Source organism: Gopherus evgoodei, chromosome 5, assembly GCF_007399415.2.
Source record: "Gopherus evgoodei ecotype Sinaloan lineage chromosome 5, rGopEvg1_v1.p, whole genome shotgun sequence".
Classification (NCBI taxonomy): Eukaryota; Metazoa; Chordata; order Testudines; family Testudinidae; genus Gopherus; species Gopherus evgoodei.
This window is the reverse complement of record NC_044326.1, coordinates 2,555,962-2,577,471: the sequence shown is the minus strand read 5'-3', so window position 1 is coordinate 2,577,471 and position 21,510 is coordinate 2,555,962. Positions and strand designations below refer to the sequence as shown.

The following is a 21,510-nucleotide window of genomic DNA, read 5'->3' as shown; positions in this document are numbered from 1 at the left end:
GGCAGAGCTAAAAGCACCATCACGTGAGACTTCTCAGTCTATCCAGGACAAGCCACTACTTTGAGTAGGAAACTATTGCCCATCTTCTCCATCACCGATTCTGGGACACCTCGACAGTCCACTACATAGTAAATTAACCTGGTTGCTGTTTTATCTGATAGGTTTTTCCGCTCCCAGCTTCCACAGAAGCCATCCATGGGTCTCAGACAATGGCTCAGGGCCCGGCTAGAGACTCACCAAGGACTATCTGACAGAGAAGACTTCATCAGTTACGTTGTTCCAGGCCACGGAAAGACGATCGAGGACCGAAACCACCCCATACTAGTGAGTGTCTTTATCTAAGAGATGATGTCGAGGATACATACAGCGCAGACACCACAATGGAAGTAGTGTCTGTCTATGTCTCGGGCCTGCAGCTGCGGCATTTCTCTTGGCTCGTTAAGAAGAATCTTGACGCACTTTACATGTTATGGCAAAGGAGCACTTTGCCCACCACTGAGGAGCAGCCACCTCTGGGGTGGAAGGTGGCAGCTCTTTCGTAGCACAGCACAGGGCAACACCATACAGCACTTCAGGACACAGCGGAAAAGAAGGATCCTGCAATCAGCTGAGCCCACCGGGGGATGCAGAGTGCAGTTACCCAGACTGGAGTTGGAAAGTCCCTCGGTATCTTTAATAGCCCCAGGGCCTCAGTTCCGAGCCTCACCCATGAGTGTCTCCAGAAGCACAGCTACACCCACTAATAAAATAAAGTCCTTATATATATCTCTGAAAGCACGGTACAGTGGGGGTCGGCATCATTACCTGCATTCGCCAGCTGGGGAAACTGAGGCACAGAGCAGCTGAGTGATTTGCCCTGGGTCACCCAGGGAGTCGGTGCAGAGCTGAGATAGCAGTGGCCTCAGGACACGGATTCCCAGCCCCGTCCTATGCGCCGGGCACTGCCTAGGCCTCTCCCTTGCCAAGCTTAAGATACTGTTCAGTGCTGCCACACTGGAACAGCACCCCCTGCTGGATCACCGGCACCGCTTGCCATTAGGCACTCTAGCACAGTCCTGTCACTCAGCCTTGGGGTGTGGAGACACAGCTCATAGAAGAGAAGGGGCTTTGTCCTTGCCCTGACCCTGCCAGCCCCTGTGCGGTGTGCCAGGCAGTGCCACCCCATGCAGGGTACAAGTGGGTACCGGTAAAGTTAAGTGCTAGGAGGGACCCCCCCACCATCGCCCTTAGCGTCAAGCTCCTTGCTTCCTTATAGGAGAGCGGTGTAATAAAGGGGCGGGGCATGGGTGGAGAGTGGGCGTGTTTCATCTGAACATGGTCCTCATCATGCTAAAGTAAGGAGGTGCTTAGTTCCCCACGTTGGCCTCCCTCCTGCTAGCTGGCAGCAGGTCTGGGTGGTAGGGTGATCAGACAGCAAGTATGAAAAATTGGGGCAGAGTGTGGAGGGTAACAGGTGCCCATATAAGAAAAAGCCCCGAATATTGGGACAGTCCCTATAAAATCGAGACATCTGGTCACCGTACTGGGTGGTGCACAGCAATCTCGTTAACGCAGGATCAGGCCCCTCTGTGCACTCCTCTCTGCTCAGCCCAGTTCGTCTTGTCTCTATGTGCACAGGACCCAGCTCCAGTACTAGTCAGGATCCAACCCCTTCTGGGCCTCGGCTTGAAAAGATACCTCGCTGTGTGCACCTGCGAAGAGCTGGGAGGGAATTCGGGGGCAGGGGGCATGTCTGGGAAACCAGCTACCTAAGCAAGACTTGCTGCTTTTCATAGACACCAAGGCCAGAAGGGACCATTCTGATCATCCAGTCCGACCTCCTGCATGGCCCACCAAGGGACCGGCCCTGAAATAATCCCTAGAAAACCAGCCCATCTTGATTGAAAACTAGCCATTGAGGGAGAATCCACCATGCCCCTGGGTAAGTCGTTCCAATGGTTAATTATCCACTGTTGTTACAAATGTATCCTTATTTCCAGTCTGACTTTGCCTAGCTTCAACTTCTAGCCATTGGACTGTATCAGACCTTTCTCTGCTAGACTGAAGAGCCCATTGTTAAATATCTGTTCCCCATGTAGGTACTTACAGACTGTGATCAAGTTACCCCTTCACCTTCTCTTTATTAAGCTACATAGACTGAGTTCCTTGAGTCTCTTACTACAGGGCAGTTTTCTGATCCTTTCATCATTCTCATGGCTCTTCTCTGAACCTTTCCAATTTATCCATCTTGTTTGAGAATTGTGGACAGCAGAACTGGACACAGGATTTCAGGGGCGGTCACACTAGTGCTGGATACAGAGATCAAATAGCTTCTACCCCTACTTGAGATTCCCGATTATGCATTCCAGGATCGCATTAGCTGTTTTGGACACAGAGTTCATGTTTAGAGCCCTGCATGGATACAAAATTTGTATCCGCATCTGATCCAAGATCCGCAAATATGGTCTGTGGATATCAACAGATTTGCAGGGCACTACTCGTGTTCAGCTGATTCTCCACAACAACCCCCAAATCTTTTTCAGCATCTCTGCTTCCCAGGATAGAGCCTCCCATCCTCTAAGCATGGCCTGTATTCTTTGCTCCTAGATGTTTACTTTTAGCTGTATTAAAACCCATATTGTTTGCTTGCACCCAGTTTACCAAGCAATCCAGATCGCTCTGGGTCACTGACTGGTCCTCTTCACTATTTACCACTCCCCCAATTGTTGTATCCTCTGCAAACTTTACCAGAGATGATTTTTTAATTTCTTCCAGGTCACTGACACAAATGTTAAATAGTGCAGGGCTAAGAACTGATCCCTGTGGGACCCCGCTAGAAACAGCCCAGTTCGATGGGGGCTGGTATGGCCTTCAGGTCCCTTTGGATTTCACGTGGGCTCTGAGCCTTCGGATAAGGGGCTGCGAAGAAGGCTTGGGGAGAGCTCTGTCCCAATGGCGGCAGTCCCTGTACTACCCTAGAGCGATGGGACGGGTGGAGATAGACAGACAGAGGGCTGCAGCTAGCTAGATACGGAGGCAGCCAGGACAGATCGATGGGTGATCCTGCCTTGCTGGGCCTTTCACATGTGTGATGGTAACTATCAATAATTAATAACAGCCTCAGACAGCCGTGGCCTTACTCACAGGGAATTGCCGGAGGCTTTTGGGAGAAGAGAGGGGTCTGAAGGCTCAGACACTCCCTCTATTCTGGCGGCTGGCTTGGGGGGGGGACCCAGGTAGTTCCATTGCCTGGGGCCCCCCAAATCATGAAGTTGTCCCAGCGCCGGCTGGGGGGAGGGGGGCAAGTGGGGCAATTTGTCCCAGGCCCCGCAAGGGCCCCACGAGCCCTGGCCCGGCAGTGGTCTGGGTCCTCGGTGGCATTTCGGCAGTGAGGGGCCCTTCAGTTGCTCCATGTCTTCGGCAGCACTGAAGGGCCCCTCGGCGTCGAAATGCCGCCGAAGACCCGGACCGCCGCCAGGTGAGTACAAACGCCTTTGCTCCGGGCCCTCTGAATCCTCTGGGCAGCCCTGAGTTGTCCTGGGCCCCCAAGCTGCCCAGCAGTGATCATGGCTGGGGCTCTAGGATGAAGGCCTGGCTAGGGGCCGGCAGGCCAGGCAGGGGATGGATTTGTACACCCTGCTGCACAAAGTGGGTCCAGGGGAATGGGCCGCACCAGACAGCCCCTGCCTGCGTGACTGGGGCTCTCACATGGTTTGACTTCAGGACTAGCACAGCAGCATTCCACTTGTTTAAACTCCCAGAAGCGATGGTATTGGGACATCCCAGGGCACTGCTGAGCAGCAACCCTACAATAACAAACCAGCATACACAGCCCTCTGCTCCTGAGCAACCCTACAGTAACAAACCAGCGTACGCAGCTCCGTGCTCACAAGCAGCCCTACAGTAACACCAGTGAGCACACCTCAGTCCAGGAGCAACCCCACAGTAACAAACTAGTGTACACAGAAGCACATCCTATTTTTTTGTCACCTCATCTCCCCTATGCCACTTTCCAACCTGTTTGTTTGTTTCATCCACCTCTTGCATCTTGTTTTTTTGAGTGTGCTGGGGCTGTATTCACGATGTTAGCGCCTCCTGCTGGTCGTCGTAGGGATCGGCTGTTACAGACATGCAACCACTTCTGGGGTGGACCACAGACAGTATTTAACAGCGCATGGCAACAGCACTCAACAGTTTGGGACAGGAAGTAAAGAAAGATTCCAGATCCATTTGAAACCTTAGGGGACATCTGGGGAAGGTTTGAGGAAGCAGAATGGAAGAACCCCACACTGGAATTTGCCCTGGATTAAATATAAATGGAGGGCCTGCTCACTTGGTGTCCAGGGCATTACAGTCAGGACCGACTCAGAGGGGAGAAAGCCCTTGGCAGGAGACGGTACATCTGCAGCCCCTCTAGCGTACACTAGAGCGCGCTCTGCTGCATAGGGGACTGAAGCTCTCCTTTCGTGCTGCTTGCGGTTAGCTGGCGTTTCCTGTGTTTTCTTCCCACTTTGGAACTAAACTTTCTCCTTCTCCCTAGTGATCTGTGCAACGCACAGGCACTTTCTGTCCAGGAGCATTAGCAAGAGCTGAGCAGTGCAGTACTCTGTTCAGATCAGACAGGGCCAATTTTAAAGCGGGGTCAGAGGAGGTCAGTGAATTGGGCAGGTGCCCTATTGCATTATCCTCTCCGACAGGAACAAGCCGAGTTTCAGTCAAAACCTTGTCATGCTCTTCAGCTCCCCCCTCCCTGCATTGGTGGTTATTACTGTCAAAGTTAGACTCAGAACTCACAGTTTGTCAGACCACTCTGTTTTATTAGCACAGCGCTCTGCTAATAACACCCAGATAATGTGAGCACCATGCAAGACACAAACTATCTTATTTATACAGATAAAAGGGCGAGAATTTAACAAGATAACAAAGGAAGCAGAATCTGATAAGTTTACCTGAGCTAGGCATGCATATCTTATTTCCTTACTAACTATTACTGATCTTCTGTTAATGTTTCACCATTAGCACCCTTGTTTATGCCTAATGTTTCTTTTCCTGGCACCTATATTTCAGCATTTCTTATTTCTGCTTAAAGGTACATACAACATTTCTTTAATCCATTCTTATTTTTACAATATAATTCATTCTACTTTCACAATCCCTCCTTTTGGTCAAGCTCATGCCATGACCAACATTTTACTGGGTTCCACATATTAACCGTTCTTTCTCTCTTTGTTCATCAGCAGTATTCAAAATCATCATATTAGCACTCTGTTTTGGGGCAGTCACCTGGGTGGCATGCCTTGCACAATTTTGGATACAACAGGAGACTAACTGAAAACATACAAAATTATTAAGATTCCAAACAGGATAATTAGGGGTCCCTGAAACAACCAGTTTCCTATGCCAGAAAAATTGAACAGGTTACTTAGCCACTTCCATAAAGAACTCGGCTCTTCATGGGGAAGATATGAGATTTGTTCTAAGTGACTACAGCGATTTATTACCTCATTGGTATCGTCAGAGATAAACACACAACATTGTTTTCCAATGAGAGCACAGGTCCCCTCTTTGGCTGCCAGCACTATGTCCAATGCCTGACGGTTTTGGAGGGCCACCTGTCGGATCACCCCTGTTTCTTTGGCCAGGGCTCTTAAACTTTCTCCAGTTTTATTTGCCATTATTTTGACTACTGCTAGTAACCTCAGGAGCCTTTTTGCCTGGTGTATTACTCCCCCAAGTGGGATAAAGGAACCGCCAATAGCCTCTTCCCAGGTGTCATTACTGTTCCATATTGTGTTAAACGAACAAGGTCCTCCAGTGAGGTGTGGGGAATTGAGTGGGATAGCCAGGACAGGAACACCAGTTTGAGAGTGAGCTGGGATGTGGCTGCAGACCCAGCATTTAGAAATATTAGGGGTCTGAGCTATCCACACTTGCTGCTGGATAAAAGAATTGTCATTGTGGATTCCCCAGACCTTAAGACACCAGCAGCTGAGGAGCAGGCGCCACCAGAGGCACATGTTGGAGGCAGGGCCCTTCTGGTTCTGACAACCTCAACTGAGGAAACCGCAGTCACGATTTTATGTCCACCAGGCAGCAGGCTCCCTACTGCTTCTTCTCGGGCCTTGCTTTAGGTTGTTGTCTGCTTCTGGCAACCCTTATGAGAACGTAGATTGTAAGGTATTGCAGGCTGTTCCTCTACGTCTTCTTCTGGGGTCACAATTACTCTGCTCCTGAGGTGGTGGTTGGTTCACTGGGGGTGGTGCATTCTTACACTGCGAAGCATGTATCCACTCTGAGATGCCAGACAGTTTAACAGCCGTCGGGGTAGTAAGCAGTGCCTGATGATTCTTTGATGTTCTTTAAGTCTCTTTACTACTTCTTCTTTGACTCTGGCTGTAACAATGGCCTTCACACCTTATTTTTTCCTGATGCATACATTCCTCATTCACACAAACAGACTGAGAATACAAACAGTAGTATTTTATATTGAGCAAAAAAGCATTGCAAATTAAACCTTTACATTTAATAACCAAAACAAATTACATTGAGACCCAGGCCTTCAATGTTTCTCTAATTTACTTAACATAGACACAATAGAGAATCCTGTCTCTTACTACCTAAATCTTAAAACAAATAGTTAGAGAGGGCCCAATTTGTAATGCATATGGGAAAACAGAATCTTATAGTCTCAGAGGGTCATTTCCTTCTGCTATTTAAAAATGGCTGGCAGGATGAAATCAAATCATACTTTAATTCTTATGGGACATTATAAAATCCTGCTTCTACATATCCCCCTTTTGACACTAAGATTATTAATCGCCAGTGTCACTTCTTATTTAGTCCACATAATAGAAAATACTGGGAGGTGGCTTTAGCTTTGCATACATTTGTTTTATTCACTAGCACATTTTAAACATTTCAATTAAACACATACAATTTTAAACCAAAAACAATTAGGGGTAGTAACATTAGCATGCCAGTAGTTGTGGGAGACCATTCAGAAAATATGTTATACCTATGGTAAGCTGTTATATTTTTCTGCAGTGGCAATTCTTAACATGTCCCCATTTGTGTGTATAATATGAATGGTTCTGTTTCCCACATTGGTGTTTTTTTTCTAGGAACTATGTTACCTTTTTACCTTTTAACAGATGATTGGTAACTGTTTGCCATTCAGTGCCAAGACTGATAGAGAACTCAGCTAAACCAGTGCTTACAGTAAACTGAGACTTTTTGTTGTTGTTGTTGTTGTGGCAAATAGTAAATGTGATTATTGGTAAACATGGTACTTACATGACATTTACATTTGTCTTCTGGTGGGTTCCTAACACTTTTAAAGCACTTTCCCCCAAGAATTAACACATACACATAGCCCATTATACAGTACTTTGGTCTCATTATTAATTTTATTTCCCATACAGGATTCTAGTGAGGTGTCTGTACTACAGGGCATTGGAGCAGCAGGCATGGATAAGCACACCCACCTTTGAGGAGTCCACTTGGTACAACCTCTGGTGTCCAGTAGTTTCCCTTTCTCCGCAGCCCACTGGCTTGAGATCCAGGGCAGTCAGAAAGATCCCAGGTGCAATCTGGGGAGTGGGCTAACCTTCCATATCTTTGCTTCCAAAGCCTGTTGGTGTGCGATTTTAACAACAATTTCTTCGCTTAACAAATTTTGTCTCACCGTACTGGAGACATACTGCATTTATTTATATTGATAGGTATCAAACAAAGATTTTTCCTTTGCTTTAACAGATGCATCAAAACCTTAATATTTTCTATTACCCAAAACATCTTATTTTCTAAATATCTGCATTTCAGTACATTCCATAGCTATTGCAGTACGGTTTTTTTTTAACTTTCATTTGTTTTTGTAATAGGTTGTTCTGTAGCTGGTATTAGCTTTTTCTGATTTTCTGAAAGACAAAAATAACATTTTTCTACCCCTTCCTTTATCAGTTAGGTAATTTGCATCAACACAGGCTTGGCTTTTGGATTCAAAGCCATCAGCAGAGCTCAGAGACTCTGGCCATGGCTACACTTACAGTTTTGCAGCGCTGGTAGTTACAGCTGTGTTCGTACAGCTGTGTAGGGCCAGCGCTGCAGAGTGGCCACACTTACAGCAACCAGCGCTGCAGTGTGGCCACATTTGCAGCACTTGCAGCGCTGTTGGGAGTGGTGCATTGTGGGCAGCTATCCCACAGAGCACCTCGTCCCATTTTGGCGCTGTGGCTTGTGGGAAGGGGAAGGAAGTGTGCAGGTCTTTCCGCTTCCTGTTCCAACGCCCTGTGGTGCTTTGCTACACATTCCGAGCAGTTTGGCGGCATTGTGAGTCTGCAGCGCGATTTCTGAGATTTCTGTTACAAATGGAGCCTGAGCTGCTGAGGACCTTCCTGATGAATGTTCCCAGCACATCACGCATGGCAGTGGAGCTATTCCTTCAGCTGCAAAGTGACAGTGAGGAGTCAGACGATGATATTGAAACGCCTGACGCTCAAGACACTCAATTGCTTGTGGCAGTAACAGACGTGCTCAGCACCGTGGAACGGCGCCTTTGGGCTCAGGAAACCAGCACTGAGTGGTGGGATCACATCGTCCTGCAAGCCTGGGATGACGAGCAGTGGCTGCAGAACTTTTGGATGAGAAAAGCCACTTTCATGGCACTGTGTGCTGAGCTCGGCCCTACCCTGCGGCGCAGGGACACAAGATTGAGAGCTGCCCTGCCAGTGGAGAAGCGGGTGGCTATTGCAATCTGGAAGCTGGCAACTCCAGACAGCTACCGATCGGTGGCAAACCAGTTTGGAGTGGGAAAGTCCACCGTTGGAATGGTGCTGATGCAAGTTTGCACAGCCATTAATCGCACCTGCTAAGAAGAACTGTGACTCTGGGGAACGTGCAGGACATTGTGGATGGCTTTGCAAAAATGGGTTTCCCTAACTGTGGAGGGGCAATAGATGGGACGCACATTCCTATTCTGTCACCACCCCACCTGGTATCAGAGTATGTTAATCGCAAGGGGTATTTCTCCATGGTTCTGCAAGCGCTTGTGGATCACCGTGGGCGTTTCACTGACATTTACTCAGGATGGCCTGGAAAGGTGCACAATGCACGCATCTTTCGGAACAGTGCCCTGTTCAGGAGGCTGAGGGCCGGGACTTTTTTCCCAGACCGCAAGATCACAGTAGGGGACGTCGAAATGCCCACTGTGATCCTTGGAGACCCCGCTTACCCCTTAATGCCATGGCTCATGAAACCGTATACAGGGAAGCTTGACAGGAGCAAGGACCGGTTCAACTACAGGCTGAGCCGGTGCAGAATGACTGTGGAGTGTGCTTTTGGTCGTTTGAAAGCCCGCTGGAGGTGTCTTTATGGGAAGCTAGATTTGGGGGAAAGCAGCATCTCCACTATTATATCCGCGTGCTGTACCTTCCATAATATTTGTGAAGGGAAGGGTGAAAGATTCAGTGAGGAATGGACCTCCGAGGTTCAACGCCTAGAGGATGAATTTGCACAGCAAGAGAGCAGGGCTAATAGAGAGGCCCAGGAAAGGGCTTCAAGGATTAGGGATGCCTTAAGGGAGCAATTTGATGCTGAGAGCCAACAGTAATGTTTGATGCCTTTGCTGTGCTCCTTTCTACCTTGGGGTACAATATTTACCACTTCCTGCAATAATAAAACGTATTGTAAAAGCCATAAAATCCTTTATTCAAAGTACAGTACATAAAAGGCCAGGGGGTTAGGGTGGTGGACTGTACATTCAGAGGTTTGAATATGTCCTGTTTGGATTACTGTTCAATGTCTGCTGCACTTCAGGATTACTATGCTGCAGGGTAATGGGGGTGGAGTGCACAGGGTAAGAATTGTAGTTATCAGGGCTGGTAGGTGATCGTACAGGTGTTGGGGGCAGCTGGGGTAATAAGAAACTGGCTGCTGGAGAAAGGTGTTTTGTGCAAATACTGGGGAACAAGAAAGAGAGCTTTGGGAGGGGTGTGAGTTACCATGGTACAGATCTGCCTGCATGGCTACGAGAGACTCGAAAGACTCAGTTTGGCAAGCCAGGAGGCTTATCATCTGCTTTGAGGTTTTTTTGGTAGCCAATTCCTTTCTCCTGCTTTCTGTTTGCCTCCACTCATACATTTTCTCTCTCCATTCCTGCGTCTTCCTACTTTCTCTGTTGTAGTGAATCATAACTGCTTTGATCAATTCTTCTTTTGATTTTCGCGGATTTTTTCTCAAGTTCTGCAAGCGACGTGAGGCCGGTGATCCGGCTGCATTAGTCAAGGTCACTAAAAAAAAACAGATAGAAACATGTAATACACAGAGGGTACATTGTTTATTATCACACAGTGAAGGAGTTTTTAGACTTTTTGTAGAATCCTTCCCACATACCTAACATAACACAGAGAGGCCAGGGAAGCGAAGGCATGGCGAGCAATGGGGTGAATGTTTCCGCCCCGACTGCACCTGGGAGGGGGAACTGACTGATGGCTCACTGGGGTTTATCTGCACTGGATACAGGAAGTAGCTGGTGCCCTGCACAGGGGACAGTAGTGAACAGGAAGGTGGCGAGCTGCTGGCGGGGGGGACGGTCCACGTAACTGCCGGCCTGCTGGTGAGGGGGGGGGGAACGCAAAGCTGTGCTGGCTGCCTGCTGGGAAGGGGGGGGAGAGACCGGAGCACACCGTGGAGCTGGCTGCCTGCTGGGAAGGGGGGGAGAGACCGGAGCGCACCGCGGGGCTGGCTGCCTGCTGGGAAGGGGGGGGAGAGACCGGAGGGCACCGTGGGGCTGGCTGCCTGCTGGAAAGGGGGGAGAGACCGGAGCGCACCGCGGGGCTGGCTCCGTGCTGGGAAGGGGGGGAGAGACCGGAACACACCGCGGGGCCGGGGGGGGGGACCGCGAACCTGGCGCCCTGCACTCAAGTATCCCTAAATTCTCAACACGGTTTCCTACTGCCAGACATACCACTGCTGCGTGTTACCTGGGAAGAGAGGGAGGGTCTTCTACAGCAATGTGGATTCCGCCCTGGCCCCTATGCAGCTTGCCTGTGTGCAGTCATGGTCCCCCCACCCCTCGCTGCACAGTGGATCAGACGAGTTAGCCTGACCGGGACAAGGACCACGGTGGCTCTCCCGATAAACTTGCGAAAGCACATTGCCCACGCTCTGGCTGCAACTTTTCAAGAGATTACCGAGGCAGATTACAGAGACGTGATAGAGCAAATCAATGGGCTATTCCATGTTTAGGCATGCATGCGGGCAGCCATAACCCAAACCGTCCTCTCCCAAAACATAAAAATCTGCTTACCCCGAGCATGCTCCTCAGTTTCTTCCTCACCAGCAACTTCCAGCTGCTGCGACTGGCTAGCCTCCTCCTGGCTTGAGAAGAGCTCCTGGCTGCATGCCTCCTGGGATTCTGGGGTGTCTCCCTCCACGCCAGTAGCCTCACTGTTGGCTTCCTCTACACCCTCCCCCACTTCTCCCTGCTCTGAACTCTCCATCGTGCTCCTCGGATTGGCAGTGGGGTCACACCCAACTATGGCATCCAGCTCCTTGTAAAAACGGCAGGTCGTGGGGGCAGCTCCTGAGCGGCGATTTCCCTCACGGGCTTTGCAGTAAGCACTCCTCAGCTCTTTTATTTTGACCCTGCACTGCAACGCGTCCCGTTCATGGCCCCTTCTCAGCAAGGACTGTGATATCTGCCCATAGGTATCATAATTTCTCCGGCTGGAGCGCAGCTGTGCTTGCACAGCTTCCTCACCCCAAACACTGATGAGGTCCTGCAGCTCGGAATTGTTCCATGCTGGGGCTCGTTTGGGGCATGGAGGCATGGTCGCTGATTGATTGAATGATTGATTGCACTCCACACCTGGCTGAGCAAACAGGAAGGGGATTTTTAAAATTTCCGGGGCATTTAAAGGTGGGGTCAGCTGAGCCCAGGGCAGTGGAGTGTGCATGATTACCAGAGAGGCCTCTAAGGTATGCTGGGATACCTCCTTATACCCCAGAGGTCAATAAAAGCGCTGGTGGGCGTCCACACTTGCTGACCAGCGCTGGATCACCAGCGCTGGAATCGCTACACCGAAGGCTCGACCGGGTGTACAGCCAGCGCTGCAACCAGGGAGTTGCAGCGCTGGCCGTGCTTTGCAAGTGTGGCCACATCCTAAGTTGCAGCACTGTAACCCCCTCACCAGCGCTGCAACTCTCTAATGTAGCCATGGCCCCTGTCTTAAAAGGGACACAATCAACTTCCACCAGAGTTTTGATTTCTTTCCACTTTCAGCTCCCGCTTACAAAACACACAGGGATCTGAAAACGAAAACACAGTCTATTGCGGCTCTTTTTGGAGCCCTAATAGGATTTTAATTCAGTAACACGTTTCATTTGTATTTCTTTTACCCCCTTCTACAATATACACTGCACATGTCCTAGGGAAAATGCACATTCCTTCTATACTACAATTTTTTTTTAAATATTAGCCATATCAATTTTTACATAAGGTGTAACTGTTTCTTTTGTTCTTACAGAGTTTTCATGTACTCCTATCAAAGGGACAGTCTGATTCCACAGAGCCATTTTAAGGCTCAGAGTTTTTAACATTGCTTCTTTTTGTTTTGTGCACCTCACCTCTGCTGTTGCTTCAGAGGGTCACTGTTAATTTCTTATTCTTTCACTACAGCTCTTATCTGCTATCGTTACAAAAAAAAAACAAAAACAAAAAGGCTTCAGAATCTCTCCCTATTCTCCTGATTTTGACTGCCCTATTGCAGCCATGACTTGGTCTTATTTAAAAACATTTTAAATTTTCTAAAGAATCAAGTTACCCCTTAAGGGTTAAATGCTAAATCCCAAAGCCAAACAACACTAATTACCTGTGAGCTTGTCTACATCAGAAAGTTGCAGCGCTGGTGAGGGAGTTACAGCGCTGCAACTTTGAAGGTGTACACATCTGCAGGGCATCACCAGCGCTGCAACTCCCTGTTTGCAGCGCTGGCCGTACTCCCGTTTTGTCTCGGGTGTAGAGGATCCAGCGCTGGTGATCCAGCGCTGGTAATCCAATGTAGACACTTACCAACGCTTTTCTTGACCTCCGTGGAAGGAGGAAGCCTCTGGTAATCAAGCTGGTCTCCTTTCCCGGTTTGCTCTCTCGTTCCCGGAACCCCGAGCAAGCAGGTCTCCTTCCCTGCGGTTTGCTGGGTGGCTCCGGGAACGCGAGAGCAAACCGCGGCGAAGCTGGTCTCCTTTCCCGGTTTGCTCTCTCGTTCCTGGAACCCCGAGCAAGCAGGTCTCCTTCCCTGCGGTTTGCTGGGTGGCTCCGGGAACGCGAGAGCAAACCGCGGCGAAGCTGGTCTCCTTTCCCGGTTTGCTCTCTCGTTCCCGGAACCCCGAGCAAGCAGGTCTCCTTCCCTGCGGTTTGCTGGGTGGCTCCGGGAACGCGAGAGCAAACCGCGGCGAAGCTGGTCTCCTTTCCCGGTTTGCTCTCGCGTTCCCGGAACCCCGAGCAAGCAGGTCTCCTTCCCTGCGGTTTGCTGGGTGGCTCCGGGAACGCGAGAGCAAACCGCGGCGAAGCTGGTCTCCTTTCCCGGTTTGCTCTCTCGTTCCCGGAACCCCGAGCAAGCAGGTCTCCTTCCCTGCGGTTTGCAGGGTGGTTCGGGGAACGCGAGAGCAAACCGCGGCGAAGCTGGTCTCCTTTCCCGGTTTGCTCTCTCGTTCCCCGAACCCCCGAGCAAGCAGGTCTCCTTCCCTGCGGTTTGCAGGGTGGTTCGGGGAATGCGAGAGCAAACCGCGGCGAAACTGGTCTCCTTTCCCGGTTTGCTCTCGCGTTCCCGGAACCCCGAGCAAGCAGGTCTCCTTCCCTGCGGTTTGCAGGGTGGTTCGGGGAACGCGAGAGCAAACCGCGGCGAAGCTGGTCTCCTTTCCCGGTTTGCTCTCGCGTTCCCGGAACCCCCCTTGAAGCCGCCCAACAGCGCTGCAGTGTGGCCACATCTAACACCACTTGCAGCGCTGGTTGCTGTAAGTGTGGCCACTCTGCAGCGCTGGCCCTATACAGCTGTACTAATACAGCTGTAACAACCAGCGCTGCAAAATTTTAGATGTAGACATGGCCTGTGTCTTGCAAAAAGGTCTGTCAGTTTTGCAACTTTGAATTAAAGAGTCAAATGAATTTTTAGTGGCATTAAAAACAAAAACAAAACCAATTTATCTCACACCTAGAAAACAGGAGTTTTACAAACCAGATGTGTTGGTTTAGATTCTTAGAATTTTACATATTTTCACAGACAAATAGATACATACACATTTTCTTTTCCTTAACATTCCTTTACACTGCTTTGTGTTTACATAGCTGTATATTATTTGGATTATTTACAGGCACTCTTTTGGAAAAGGGCCCATTTTTCCTTCAGAATGGCTGCAAAGAAACCAAGAATTCTCTCTCTTTAACATGGTCCCTTTTAACATTTTCACAAAGTTTAACTGCTTAATTTTCCCCAGCCTCTGTAGAGTTAACTTTTCACTCTCTTTCGTTAAATCACTTGTTTATCTCCCAAAATGACACCTTCATGAACCCAAATTTAACTATTTTAAGTATTGCTCCAGGGATTAATGACTGCGCTTACTGCTTTTCTAACTCCTGACACAATGCCCTTAGGGCTTCCGAGCTGTTTTTCAGGTTTTTTTGTTTTATCTGTTGCTTGCCTGCTTTTCTGGGCCCGATCCTGCTATTTCCAATGAACAGTTTGTGAGTGATATTGTGGTCATTTCACAATTTTTTTGAAAGAAATGTTTAAGGAAAGGCACCAGGAAGGGTGGGGGCTAGTTGAGAAGCCCACCCTCCTCTCTGAATTGGTAGTGGAACACTAAAGAATTAGTTTTTGAGGCAGACAACAAAGGGGAACAGAAGAAGGGGCTTTTTGTCCTTTTTACAATGAGATGGGAGTATTAAGGGGGTTGGATCGATCCAGGGTGGGTTTTGTTTTTTTTTGAGAACGAGATAAAGGGGAGCACTCGGTCTGGTGGTGGGAGAGGAGGCTTTTAATAAAGCTTTTAACTTATTCTTTGAATATTTGAGAGGTGCGAGTTTTGATTTTGTCCACCTACGATTTGCCTCTTCCCACCACTGCATGAAACAATTAACCTCTCCTTTAGCCAATTTAGTTTTAGGTTGGCTGAGTTTGTCCTTTAAGACGTCCACTCGGTCCTTGTTCCAAGATTTTAACAGTGGCCACTGAGTTTTGGGATCCCCCTGAGTTAGCCTAGACCATTTTTCCAGAAATTTAAAGGAGTCTGGACTCTTTTTACAGGAGTCCGGACCCATCCTAAATACATAAAATGAGCCAGCGTTCATTTAGGGAACTGTCCCGACTTAGACGTCTGGTTACCCATACAGGAGGACTTCACACACCAATCACACAAGAAGGAAATTCGGGTTCGTCAGAGCGATGCCTGGTGCAGCACACAAAAGGAGGCTACTGCCTCAATTGCCCTTGCTTTCACATCAGGGGTTTCACCAAAAGTGCGGTGCGGCTGCGATTGTGCAGATTCCACTCACTCAGACCGCAGGGACAGGAACCCCTTGGTCACCCGATCCCCGGACAGAGATGGCACCCAGACTCAAACACTCTGCAAGAGGACGGATAGACACAGAGATAGGACAGTCCTCAATCCGGACAAAACACAGAAATAATTACCTGACCAGATTCCTGATGTCAGATCCTGGGATCCCTACCAGAACAGAGTGGGAACCAACAGGTTCAATGGCGTAGACTTCACTGTGGCTGTGCGCCTTTCCGCTCTAGTGGAGGACTGCTTGGGCCAAATGCCCAGGTGCCGGCTGCCACGGTTGTCCTACAAAAACGGTCAGGAATCACACGGCCCCAGTGAAGACGGTTGCCATCTCGGTGGGACCTCCAAATTGTCAAAGTTAGACTCAGGACTCACAGTTTGTCAGACCACTCTGTTTTATTAGCACAGCGCTCTGCTAATAACACCCAGACAATGTGAGCACCATGCAAGACACAAACTATCTTATTTATACAGAAAAAAGGGCAAGTACTTAACAAGATAACAAAGGAAGCAGAATCTGATAAGTTTACCTGAGCTAGGCATGCATATCTTATTTCCTTACTAACTATTACCAATCTTCTGTTAATGTTTCGCCATTAGCACCCTTGTTTATGCCTAATGTTTCTTTTCCTGGCACTTGTATTTCAACATTTCTTATTTCTGCTTAAAGGTACGTACAACATTTCTTTAATCCATTCTTATTTTTACAATATAATTCATTCTACTTTCACATTACGTAGAATAAGCTCCAGGTGCAAAGCGTACAGCACCCTCTGGGAAGTGACTAACCATCTGGCTTGGCAGGATAGGAGCTCTGTGTGAGGGATTGCACCGGAAGAGAAACAGCAAGGGGAAAACAGGTAAATTAGACCCTATGCTGAACAGCTCTGCCAGGTGCAGGTAAATTGCAACTAAAGGGAAGGGCTAGGGAGTTCTGCTATTGGAAAAGTACTGCCCTGGCAGGCAGACAAGGGATAATAATGTTGTAATGAACTGACTCTGTGCGTGTGCATCACTGCTGTATAATGAATAGAGTCAGAGTGGCTCAGATGTGTGTCATAAGCCCTATACTGCTTTAATTGAAAGGAGAGTCTCCTTTAGCTTAAGTAGCCTGGGCTTTATTGCAGCAGTAGGGTCTGAGTTATAATCCTACTCTCACTGTGACACTGTAGGTCGGGGGTGGGCAAACCTTTTGGCCCTAGGGCCACATATGGGTGGGGAAATTGCATGCAGGGCCATGAATGTAGGGCTGGGGCAGGGGGTTGGGGTGCGGGAGGGAGTATGTGGTGTGGGAAGGGGCTCAGAGAAGGTGGTTGAGGTGCAGGAGGGAGTGTGGAGTGCATGATGGGGCTCAGGGCAGGGGTGCAGGGAGGAGGCTCAGGGCAGAAGTGCAGGGAGGAGTGCGGGAAGGATGTGGCAGGGGGTTGGGGTGCAGGAGGGAGTGTGTGGTGTGGGAAGGGGCTCAGAGAAGGTGGTTGGGGTGCAGGAGGGAGTGTGGAGTGCATGATGGGGCTCAGGGCAGAAGTGCAGGGAGGAGTGTGGGAAGGATGTGGCAGGGGGTTGGGGTGCAGGAGGGGCGAGGCAGGCAGCAGGAGGTTGGGGTGCAGGAAGGGTGCAGGGTGCAGCAGGAGGTTGGAGTGCAGGAAGGGTGCTGGGTGCAGCAGGGGGTTGGGATGCAGGAGGGATATGGCGGGGCTCAGGGCAGGGAGTTGAGGTGTGGGGTGCAGGAGAGGTTCAGGGTGCAGGCTCTGGCCAGGCACTGCGTACCTGGAGCAGCGCCGGGGTGGCAGCAGTGGGCACCAGGGCCAGAGCAGGTTCCCTGGCTGCCTGCCCTGGCCCCGTGCCGCTCCCGGAAGCAGCCGGCACCACGTCCCTGCAGCCCCTGGGGGATGAGAGGGACAAAGGGCTCCGCGCTCTGCCCTCGCCCGCAGGCACCTCCCCTGAAGCTCCCATTGGCCGCGGTTCCCTGGTCCCAGCCAATGGGAGCTATGAGGGGCGGTGCCTGCGGGCGAGGGCAGTGTGTGGAGCCCTCTTTACTCCTCCTCCCCCAGGGGCCACAGGGACATGGTGCCAGCTGCTTCCAGGGGCGGTGTAAGGCCCGCGGTGCCACAGGGGTGGCAATCCTGCGGGCCGGATCCCAAGCCCTGAGGGGCCAGATCTGGCCCGCAGGCCGTAGTTTGCCCACCCCTGCTTTAGGTGGTTGTGGTGTCCAGCAAAGTGACAAAAACCAGAGTTATTGTTTATTCCTTATATAGCACCAGAGCTGTGCAAGGGGCGTTACAAACAGGGCAAGACGGATTCCCTGCCTTGAGACGACAAACACACGTGGTTGCCTGGGAAGCGGGTGTCTGTGCATTGCACAGGACCGGCTAACCTACCTACACCCAGTTCCCCACGACAGGATGGGGTGTGTGTGTGTGTTCGCTGAGCCTCGGTGCTCTCTGCTGGGTGCAAGCAGAACTGTGTGCACGTGTGGGTGGGCATGTGCATGGCCGCACGTGGGGGGGTGTGCACATGAGTGTGTGCAGGTGTACGCCGCTGCCCTCTGCTGGCTGAGCTCCCTCCTGCTCATGTGTGTGCATGGGGGGAGGGGTAGCTCAGTGGTTTGAGCACTGGCCTGCTAAACCCAGGGGTTGTGAGCTCAATCCTTGAGGAGGCCATTTAGGGATCTGGGGCAAAAATCTATCTGGGGATCAGTCCTGCTTTGAGCAGGGGTTTGGACTAAATGATCTCCTGAGGTCCCTTCCAACCCTGGTATTCTATGTGTTCTAATGCCCAAATGGATCACATTTCTCAGAAGCCCTAGTGCTGCTACAGCCCAAGGAGACTCCCTAGTTCTAGCAGACAAAGCATTTGCTTTTGGAGCACAAGGAACTGGGTGCTAACCCTGACTGTGCCTGGGACATCCTAGGTGGCCACGAGTCAATCTCAGGATGTCCGTGGGGTGGGAATTCCCAAATCAAAGGCCCTGGCAGAGAAGTCCCTTCGCTCCTGAGTTGCACTGGGATGCCAGCTGGTCTTGGCTAGCGTCCCAAGTGGGAGGTAGCGCAGTATCTTCTGCTAAAAAGCCATGGGAATTAGAGACACATCCTATGACATCTCTTCTGTTCCCTTCCGGGGCATGGCTGCACCTCACCACAACAGCAGTGGCTGTAAAGTCAGCATGTACCGCAGCAGCGTGGGACGCGAGAGACCCCAGTTATCTCCTCTCCTAGCTATCAGGATTATTGCAGTGTCTCCGACCCTGCCGTGGGAGATTTGCACCATGCGGGGTGTGCAGATGCTCACATGAAAAGCACACTACCATTCACACCCTACAGAGCTTGGGACACTCCTGGAGGTCTGGTTCCTTAACAGTACCGATTGGTCACTTTGATTTGTTGTTTTCCCTCTAGATTTATCCTGCATGCCGGCCCCTCCTGCTATGGCAAAATAGAGATGCAACGAGAGCCCTGCTGGGACAGTGACTGCTCACCTAGCACCAGCTGCGATAGACGCCCTGCTCCCCAAATACTCTGCCAGGCCCTAGATCTCACTGTTCCCTCCTGCCATTTTCCAGAGAACCCCACCCCTTGCAGTGCTCCAGGCTTTGCAGTGGATCCAGCTCACTGACGAATCCAGCCTCTGGCAGAACAGGGCAGGAAGTCATTAGAGGGAGGTGCTCAAAGGGGATTTTGGGCCCCTAACTAATTACTGAGACTTTATGCCTTGCTCCTCTCTAGCACCTCTCCATGGAGGGTCTCTCAGCCCTCCTCAAACATTCATGCCCCACTCCCTCGCAATGTGGTGGGTGTTAGCATCCCATTTTCACAGCTGGAGAAACCGAGTCACAGAGATGAAGTGACTCACACCAGTGCTGGGGATTAAGAGTTCCTGGTGCTCAGACTTGTGGTCAGCTCGAGACTTCAGCACTCAACACGTTAGCCGAGGCAGCTCAGCCACTCCCCCCACTAGGCCGCAGCCCCAGTGAATGGGGCTATAGAAGCGTTGGGGCTTTGGCATTCTCCCTCTGGGGCCGCATCCAGGCCGTTCAGACATGGCTGTGGGAGCCAGTGTGGGGTTAAGGCGCCTATGCAATCAGGGGTGTGCGCAGACATTTAACTTTGACCCCTTTTGGGGGGGGCAAGTTCTGTGCCTCCCCCCCCCCGCCCAAGGAACTCGCTCTTCTCTCCCCTCCCCTGCTCCAGTAGGGGCTTGCTATTCCCTCCCGCCCTCCCCCCGCATGGCCTGGGGCCGGGAGGAGCTCGCTATCTGCCCCCACCCCTCCACTGGCCCCGGGGCTGGAGGAGGTCGGTGTCCCTGACAGTTACTGAGGGGGCGCTCCCTGCTTCCCCCCCTTCTGCACACATCTGTATGCATGCAGAGAAGCGTACCTATCGAGCGGCCGAACGCTCACACGCCAGGCTCTAGCTGGGTCCCTGGCTCAACTCTTGGCCTGCCACTGGGTAAAGCCCCTGGGATGGGAATGGCTCAGAGCAGAGCCTGGGAAGGCTTGACGCAGGCAGGAGCCTGGGCACAGACGGGAGGAGTGATCGAACAGCAGTGAGCACAGGAGCGTTTCCAAGAGGAAGATAAACAAGGACAGGCCTGACATTTTGCTCGTTAAGCACATTTCATGCTCCCTTACCTTTCCTCAATGGCATTTCCTTGGGTTCTCTCGTGCTCTCGGCTCCGGCTCGCGTTTCCTGGAGGGCAATGCACCAAAGTGCCACAGTTCAGACAGGGGAGTTCATGTGGTTCACAGGACGAACGCTTGCCCATTCCCCAAACCGCGGCTGCCTCGGGGACATTTCTAGAACACAGCCAAAGCCCACTGGCTGGGCCGCGCACTGTGCTGCCCAGCCGGGCGCCCTGGTACTCAGACAATGAGTCAGGCCGAGCGGAGAGACAGGCAGGAGGACTGATCGGCCCAGACTGACAGACAGACGGGTGGCTGGATTGATGTGCACAGCGTGACAGCCAGGCTGGACTGAAGTTCAGACTCCCTTTCCCTCCCACCGCCCTGCTCCCGGAAGCACCCACAAACCTTCCTGCTAGTTTCTGCCCTCAGCTGCAGCTGGGGCTTTTCACCGCTAGCCGTGGGGCTCTCCTGCCCCCTCCGTGTGATGTGGAGGGGTGGCAGGTGCCCTCTATTGTCAAGGCTTGGGGCGCCTTCGGGCAGCCCCCCTGGCTATGCGAAAGCCCCTAGCTCTGCCCATGGCTCCAGCAGCATGACTGGGAGGGGGAGGGCTGCTTCTGAGGAGGGATGATGCTCCGGGTGGGTTTCCCTGTGGCTCAGAGGGACATTTGGCCGTGCTCTGCCAGCTGCCCTGGGCAAGCCTGGGGCAGTTAACTCCATCACTGCAGGCACTTTTGTTCCCTTCCCCCACCCTCTGCCTGGGCTTCTCGACGCCCCCTCTGGCTTTGCACGAGCTGTCGTGCTGGGGACAGACTCCCACCCACTTAAACACCAGGATCCTCTGCTTCCATCTCCCGCAAAGAGGTGGAATCCACTGCTCCCCACACACATGGCAGCCGCCGCTTGGAACGGCTCCGTGGGTTGCAAGGATTGACGCCGGGACCCCTGGATTGGCAAGTACTCCAGCGTCCAACAGCAGCAGCGGACTCATAAACCCGCAATGCATGGACTGGCCAGCAGAGGGGGACAAAATGCTATGCTGTGTCCGTGTGCGTTACCCGCCAGGCACCTTTTCCTAAGTGTGCCTGGCTGCCAGCCAGCCCTGGCCACCGGCCGGCCTGAGTAGCCCCTGGCCACCGGCCGGCCTCAGGTGATAGTTGGGGAGTTGTGCTGAAGCAGGGCTGGTGGGGCTGGTTGATATCTGTGTGTGTGTATGGGAGGAAGAGGGTGTTGGCTGGCTTGGTATGCAGATTGCAGGACATGATATGGGTGACTGCTTAAATTCCTAACTCCTACCAACAACTTCTCTCTTCCGGTTCAGAGAACTCGGACCTTCCATGGCAAAAGCTGAT

General features: G+C 51.3%; 1 long non-coding RNA gene across 1 annotated transcript; it reads left to right on the top strand.

The window, feature by feature from the left end:
- Positions 1-505: 505 nt before the first annotated feature.
- LOC115652795 lies at positions 506-17,725 on the top strand. The gene is made up of 3 exons (XR_004000746.1): positions 506-517; positions 6,672-6,674; positions 17,653-17,725. It is a non-coding gene; the product is annotated as an uncharacterized LOC115652795 (long non-coding RNA).
- Positions 17,726-21,510: the final 3,785 nt, after the last annotated feature.